Raw genomic sequence first — 8,661 nt, forward strand, 5'->3', positions numbered from 1 at the left:
CAGGAACTCCTGACTCCAGGGCTGGTGCTCTATTCACTGGGCCATCTAGCAGCCCTTACATAGTTTTAATAAAAAAAGCATCACATATTACATCTTCCCAACATTCATGGCAATGCAGTAATGACATAATACTCTCCAAGAACAATCAGGGAACTGGGAATTACATGAAATACTGGTTCACTTTAGTAATAAATGCTAAATTAAAAACAAATAGTATTATACATTATCTTTTCAATGAGCTTAGGTATGAGAAACTAACAGAAGAAACATATCTCCTTGCAATCCTGGAGGTCTGGGAAACATGTCAGCAGGCCATGGGCATAGCTTACTCCTCATCAAAAACTGTGCCTGGAAAAAAAGTAATTCTTTAATTCAGGGGAAATGAAACCAAACCTGGATGTGACTAGCTGAAATGAAAACAAACAAACAAAAAAACCAAACTAAAAATAAAAACAAATGAACAAAAAGAAAACCATCTAGTAGAGATGACAGCATAAATATTGAGCAGAACCAATAGTCTTGGTGGCAGATAAGAAATGGATTTGGGATTGAGCTTATTTACACAGATCATTTTATTAAATTATTTTGAATTTGAAAAGTGAAATACTTCATTATATTTTCTCAGAAATAACTACAAAGATTGCAGAGTTCTACATAGTTTAAAGACACAAAGTGGATGCTGAATGACTAGATGTCACTTACCCCAGGAGCAGAATTTTAGAAAGTTAGGCCTTGGAGTAGAATGGCACCGTTGCTCTGCCAGCAGATACAAATGAATGATGCTTGGCTCAGAGAGCAGGTGGGGGATGCTGTGCGGTTGACTGGCCTGCAGAAGAGAGTCCCATTCTGAGACAGACTCAGACTCTGTGGCTTATCTCCCACTGCTCATGCCTCTGTCTTCATAAATGGTCATTGCAATAACACAAAATCCTCTCTCAGTTGGTCCTGTCATGTGGAGAGTAAATCTCCTCATTCTGTTCCTGGATATATTTGGTGATTTTCTTCAGAACCTTCTCATAATGTGTTTCCATGCACAAAAAGATAGTATATGCTGTCAAATAAGCTAAACAGATTTCAAGGTAAGATTGGCTTTTTTGCTTTTGCATAAAAGTTATTTAGGAGTATGAACTGTTTCTTCAAACTGCTGTTGGTCAATCCAGTTCTCCAGCTCGGCAGGGAACTTGGTCTGGAACTGGCACCGGGCACCACTGCTCTGGTCCCACTGGATGAAGACGTTGGCAGACATGGGTGCCTGCTGCCACGGGGTGGGGGTGGGGGTGGGAGCGACAGGTCAGGCTGTGCTGGGCTGAGGAGGACACAGCATGGTTCTCCTCAGGCCTCGGCACCAACTGCCCCCGGAGAGGCTGAGTCGGGGAGCTGGCCAGACAGGGTCCCCACAGTTCCTGCGCCTCACCTGATGTCCAGGTCGGCTACCCCCTCCGCTGCCCCTCATTCTCCCACCCAACCCTCTCTCCCAGCCTTGCTTATTTTTTATGTGTCTTCATGTAGTAGAGGATCTGGGAGGTGATACTTTCCCTCAACCTAGTTTGGGATCTTCATAGTTACATGGGCTAAGGATAGTACCCTTCTAAAAGGAATGTGCCATGGACTTAGTTCTTTCAATCTGGCATATCAGAAGAGGGGAAGGGAAAATAAGTGAGGCTCTTGTTCTGCTGCCAGTCCCACACTAAGGTTTTTCTTGAGGTAAGGGAGGGGCACAAAATGAACCCTGACTACCGATTCTCTTAGCTTAGGTGTCAACAACTGATGACTCCTGACAGTGTGGTTGTGTGTGCCAGCCACTAGCTAATCCCTGAGGTTGATAACTTTCACTGGGAGTAGATAATGGTGTCATGGCAGCAGAAACTGACCTTGGTGCCAAATAACCCTGACTCATGCCAACATCTGTTCAGTGGAGAGAGCACTGGGCTCAAAGTTAGAAGAGGTGGGTCTAAATACTTGCACTGCCACTGACACCATGTGTGACTTTGGACCCTTTATGTATCCTTTCTTGGCCTCAACTTCTTTACATATGAACTGAAAGTTTTTAACCACATCACCTCTGGGGTCCCTCGATGTTTCATCTATAACATATGAAATGTCTTTGTCATGTAGAATCATAAACTACTAAATTCTGGAGACACCCAAGAGTAGGGGCCACTTACTCCTGGTCCCCTACTTTTTTCCTAATTTTTGATGTGTCTTGTATGTCAGAGGTTCTTACTCTTTTTTGTTTTATGAAGCTCTTTGGCAACAGTCTGGTGAACCCTTTGGATGCCTTCTCAGAATAATGCTTTTTAATTTTAATAGGATGGCAAAAGAAACCAATTACAAATGAAATATAGCTTATCTTTCTTTGTTTCTCTCTCTTTTTCCTTTCCTTTCCTTTCTTTTTCTTTTTTCTCTTTCAGCTATATCTTTCTCTCTTTTTCCCTATCATCTATCAATTCATCAATTGCTCTTTAAGCTATACATTCACAGATATATGTATATAAATATATACATGCACATATACATATATCCGTATATGTACATATATAGACATATATAATATACATATGTGTATATGTTCATATGAGTGTTTAACAGACTCCAGGTTAAGAACTCTGCACTATAATCTAGGAGGTTGTTGATCCTGCTATAGACCAATGCAAAAGGAACAAGAAGAGTTCTTCCAAGAAACAAGAAGAGCCCCAGGCATCCTTCGTGCCTGCAGTGACAGCTAACAAGAATAACTTTGGCATAAGACAAGCATTTTTAGGACTTGAATGCTGGGCTGGAAGGTAATAGACTTATAAGCAGGGATCAGATCAGATTAGCCCTGGAGGTCCCTTATAGCCCTGAGATTCCAGAATTTAATGAGTTTCCCCAGGATGGTCTCTCACACATGAATATTAACCAGACTTAATCATGCAGTTGTTTCGTGCCAGGTACCATGAAGATAATGGGAATTTGGCAGCAGCTGGAACATGAGACTGAACCTAGAAGCCCAAGTTCCTGAGAATGAATCATTTGGAAGCCTTAATGATGCCAACTTGTCTTCATTTGAAACATCAATCTGTGATGCTTTGAATAAACAATTTTAGAATGCTCAAATAATGGGAAAGGAAGAAAAGAATGTTTTAAAATTCTTATACATTTTAATCTATTGAAATTTAATTTGGAAGAGAGTCCATGACATGATATAATTAACAATACCACAGGCTAATCTTGTTACATGTGTATTGGAAATGATCTCGCGTTGATATTCTGTTTTTTGTTACATAATATACATTTCCAAGCAGAAAGATTTTGCATGTAAATTTTATAATTAGAAAGTGGCATCATGATGCTGATCCTAGTTTGACAGGTTCATGTCTAGCCTTAGCAGCCTTGGAAACATGCTAGATAAGCTTTCCTCTTCAGGAAGCTTCAGTATAGCTCCCCATTGCTTTATAAGTTCATCTCTTTGGCATTTAAAAGCCTAGCTGTGGTCTCTCTGGTTTAATTCACGTTACTCTTTCTCATTTACTATTGATTCCATACAAACTTGTCCATTTTGCTGCTCCCCATTATTTTGCCTCTGAACCTTGGACCATCCTCAATTTCTGGAATATGCTCTGTTCTCCTCTTTGTCTCTTAGAATAGCTAGTCCCCTTCAGTGTCCAGCTCAACTGCTAGAGTGACCTTTTCTGATATACTCACTTGTTAGTGCTTCTTCCCTTTCTGCCTGTCCCAGTACATGTGTGTGTGTATGAATATATGTATCTGTATGTGCACATACATATGTAGTAAGTATATATTGTTATCGTTGACTTGTTCCAGTCATGTCTGACTCTTCGTGACCCCATTTGGGGTTTTCTTGGCAAAGATACTAGAGTGGTTTGCCATTTGCTTCTCCAGCTCATTTTAACAGATGAGGAACTAAGTAAACAGGGCTAAGTGACTTGCCCAGGGTCACACAGCTAATAAGTATCTGAGGCCAGATTTGAATTGAAGTAGATGAGTTTTCTTCACTCCAGGCTCAGCACTCTAGCTTTATCCCATCCTCATTGCCAAATGTATTAACAATGCAATATTCACAGTGCCTATGATAACTATAAATATGCTGATATGGTTATTAATCACAAAATGTACCAGGCTCTCTACATGGGGTATAAAGCTAGAACATTTATTCAAATACCATGAAACTGAGTTCCCAAAATGAGAAAGTCAAAGCCATCACAGTAGTTATGAAGTTGGCACACGTAGTTAATGTAGTAAACACCCACATTCTCAAGCCTTCAAAAAGGAACAGGCTACCTCAGGCAATGATCCTCCTCTCCTTACTCAAAGCAACCACCCAGCGTCCATGCAGCTTGCTCCCAGCAGCGCAGGCCCCTTGCAGTTCCCATCCTTGGCAGTCCTCAGCAGGAGTCCTTAGCAGAAATTCTGGCTGGCTCAAAAAAAGAAGTTCAAGGCACCACCACCACCACTGCTGCTGCTACTGCCATGCTTCTAGTTACCACATGCCCTCTAGCTTGGCTCTGGCTTCCTCTTGCCCCACCCTTTCCTGCTATGTCAGCAAGTTCAAGGGGCATGGAAAATCCTTAAATCCCATAACCCTTACAGATTGTGATGGAATACTATTGTGCTATAAGGAATGATGAGCAGGATGCTCTCAAAAAAACCTGGAGAGACTTACATGAGCTGATGCAAAGTGAAATGTACCATGTACAAAGTAACAGCAAAATTCTAAGATGTTAAGTTGCGAATGACTTAGCTATTCTCAGCAATACAATGATCCAAGACAACTCTGAAGGGATTATGACAAAAAATGTTATCTATCATCAAAGAAAGAACTTATGATATCTGAATACAGATTGAAGCATAATTTTTTTTACTTTGTTTTTCTTGAGGTTTTTTTTTTTGGCCTAAGTTTCTTCTTATAACATGACTAACATGGAAATGTCTTGGATAACTACACATGTATAGCCTGTATAGAATTGCTTGCTTTCTCAGTGCGAATAGGGGGAGGGAGGAAGAGAGAAACTGGAACTCAGAGTTTTAAAAATGAATATTAAAAATTGTTCTTACATGTAACTGGGGGAAAACAAAATATTAAATAAATTAAATAAATAAAATTAAAACAAGCAAACAAAAAAAAACCATAAGACAAAACCACAGTTCCATTAAAAAAGTATTTATTAATCATTTGCTAAGTACTTTGCATTTTTCCAAGCCCTGGAGATAGAAAGACAAAGCCATAGCTGTCCTTAAGAAAATTCTATTCTAGAATGTGTGTATATGCAATAATAATAACTGCCCCAAAACTGAGAAAGGTTTTATAAGTTACAAGTATCATCTTCCCATGTAGAATATAAGCAGTCCCTTATTATATCCCCTTCCTGTTTACTTTTTTATGCTTCTCTGTTTTTTCTAAAATTTCTGTTCAGCTCTAGACTTTTCATCAAGAATGCTTGAAAGCCCCTCTGTCTCTTTGAATGCCCATTTTTCCCCTTATGGATTATACTCAGTTTTCATAGGTAGGTGATTCTTAATTGTAATCCTAGTTCCAGTGCCCTCTGGAATATTATATTCCTCCAATCCTTTAATATAGAAGCTGCTAACTCTTATGTTAGAAATTCTGACTGTGGCTTCACAAAACTTGAATTGTTTCTTTCTTACTGCTTCCAATATTTTCTCCTTGACTTGTGAGCTCTGTAATTTAGTTATAATATTCCTGGGAGTTTTCATTTTGCTATCTCTTTCAAGAAGTGATTGGTGGATTCTTTCAATTTCTATTTTCCCCTATGGTTCTAGAATATCAGGGCAGTTTTCTCTGATAATTTCTTGAAAGATGCTGTCTAGACTCTTTTTCTGATCATGGCTTTGGATGTAGGAGCTTCAACTTTGTTCTTTTCTTCTGAGTGTATGTTTTGATCTTCCTTGTCATCACAGTAACTTTCTATGGTCAGAAATTTTTCTGTTGTTTGCTCATTTTCCCAGCCAATTTCTTGACTTTTAGCTCTTTGTTAAAGTAGGGTTCTATTTCTAGGGTGGTGAGCACTCTATCCTAAGTTTCAGGGGCATTATTCAACTGTTTTTTAGAGATACTTCTAGGGACATGTAAATTTTCAATTCTCTAAGGTGGTATAATCTAAGGAGAGGTGTTTACTCCTCATCTGGCCTATGCTCTAGTCTGAGTGACCATGAGCACTCTTTTCTGATATGGAACTGTGACAAGGGATCCCCCCTGCCCTGTGGCTGCAAGCTCTGGTGTGCTAGTGCTCCTCTGCCACCCAGGACTATGACCTGGATCTGAGTATAATCAAAGCAACAGAGTACTGCCTCAGTGCTATCAAAGAGACCACTATAATCTCCATCTGACCAGTTGTTTAACCCCACCCCCTTACTGTCTCTGGAATGAGAGCTCCAGAAGCAGCTGCTGTCACTATTCATTCAGGGACTCTCAAGGCCTGATCCAGGTCTGCTGTGGCTGTGGCTGTGCTGGCACAGTCTGCACTGAACTGTGCTCCACTATCACTCAGGTGCAACAGTCCTTTTCTACTGACCTTCTAAGTTGTCTTTGGCTGGAAACTTTTTGTTTCAACTTTTTGTCCAACTTTTGTGGGTTCTGATGCTCCAGGATTTGTTTTATGGCATTATTTAAAGGTGTCCAGAAGGGTTTGGGGGAGAGCTCAGGTGAGCTTTTTTCTCCCTTTTCTCCCTTGTCTTGTGCTTTAAGAAGTATTTGTTTGTAGGGGGAAATAGGGAGAGGTCTATATGATTATAGTGATAAGTAGATAGCAGGATCTTAAATTTCTAAGTCATTAATGCAGCCTTCTTGATTAAAGCTACTTCGGCTTCATCACAGTGACTTATTACTCTCTGAAGGCATGCATTAATAACCTCTGAACAGCACATGCATACCCAGACTAGTTTTATCATTTAATTATTTATAACTATTATTACTTGTTATGCCAAAGCAGTCTTAATACAATTTAATAAAGATTTACCATATATTTTTTTTTTACTTAAAATTGTCTTTCCCAGACTAGGTTTCACAACCTAACTCTTTTCTTACTTTATAACTAGTGTCTTCATAACCAATCCCATATCAAATGTAATGGCAGAATTTTGTATGAACAAAGTCTCACTCAAGGCCTCAAAGCAATGTACAAGTACTAATTAATTAAATCTTACAACATCCCCATGTGGTAGACAACTGTTGATTTTTCCTTCTGTCTAACATAACACTAGCTTTTTTATATCCCTCTTTTCACTCTAGATCTTGTCCTTTGATACTTTGGGTCTGAATGCCTTTCAAGACATTCAAGGTCAATGGTAATTACATCATATCTTGTTAGAAAGTTAAAAAAAATTCCCACTGGGGGCGGCTAGGTGCTGCAGTGAGTAAAGTGCTGGCCCCAGAGTCAGGAGGATCTGAATTCAGTTTGGGCCTCAGACACTTAACACCCACACAAAAAAAACTAGCCATGTAACCCTGGACAAGTTACTTAACCCCAATTGCCCTCCAAAAAGCCAAAAAAAAAAATTCCCACTGAGATGACATCTTTAATTCTTCATTCTACAAACAAGTTAGGACAACTCCTCTCAAGGAAGACGTCCTTCTAGTGCCAGATCCCTTAGAAGAGACTTTAGGGGTGGCTAGGTGGTGCAGTGAATAGAGCACTGGCCCTGGAGTCAGGGGTGCCTGAGTTCAAATCCGGCCTCAGGCACTTAACACAAAAACAAACTAGCCGTGTGACCTTGCCAAGTCTCTTAACCCCAATTGCCCTCCAAAAAAGCAAAGCAAAACAAAACAAAACAAAAAACAGAAAAGACTTTAAAATCTCAGATCAATACTGCTCCAGATAGGAAATATATGATTTAATAACCACCCCCCCATTTCCATTTTGAGTTTGACACCACCATTTTAGAGTAAAAGATGTCACATAAGTGAATCTAAATCTGCTTTTCCAGTAGAATCTGTTTCAGCAGTCTTCCCCACACAATGGAATAAGAATGTGAATACCATTGGGGTCAGGGGATGGTGGTGGTTCTTTGCTTGATGCATCCTGGACATAAGACAGAAGACAATGATGTTTCTTATCCAAACTATTCCAAGAGAAGATGTCAAGTTGGTACTAAAGTCTGGCATTTATTCTTTCATTTAAGAGTATATTTCCTAGAGCCAGAATGTTTTGCTAAGCCCATACAAGACATCCAGTCATCTGCTTTCTACATCACAGGAAGGCTGCCTATCTTTGTGGATTTTGCACGGTGTGAGTACATTCATTGTTAGGAACAAAGAATTGGAAACAAAGTAGATGACCATCATTGGAGGATGGTTAAATGATTTGTGGTAAATGGATTCAATGATTCTTTGTATTTTTTGTCAGTTGAGAAACTTTTATTAAGTGCCTACTATGTATGAAGCACTATGCAAAGTGCTATAATAATAATTATAGAAATATGAGAATCTTCCCAGGTTCCCTCTTTTTATCCCTTACATAATTGTTTCCTTATAACTTCTTTGTAGGAACAGAAGTCTCAGTAGATTTATTTCCAACTTATTATTGTACAAAGTCTGACGAATATAAAGAGTGTGGGGTGTGTGTGTGTGTGTGTGTGTGTGTGTTTGTGTGTGTGTGTATGTGTATATTGTAGAACTATGATTTCATTGGTATAGAGAGCTGC

At 39.4% G+C, this 8,661-nt stretch overlaps 1 pseudogene; it reads right to left on the bottom strand.

The window, feature by feature from the left end:
* Positions 1-871: 871 nt before the first annotated feature.
* On the bottom strand, positions 872-1,453 carry LOC138145819 (golgin subfamily A member 7 pseudogene; annotated as a pseudogene).
* Between the last annotated feature and the right edge of the window lie 7,208 nt (positions 1,454-8,661).

This window comes from Petaurus breviceps, unplaced genomic scaffold, assembly GCF_028583685.1.
Source record: "Petaurus breviceps papuanus isolate PSGF00001 unplaced genomic scaffold, PetGlider_PUasm1.0 90750, whole genome shotgun sequence".
Lineage (NCBI taxonomy): Eukaryota > Metazoa > Chordata > Mammalia > Diprotodontia > Petauridae > Petaurus > Petaurus breviceps.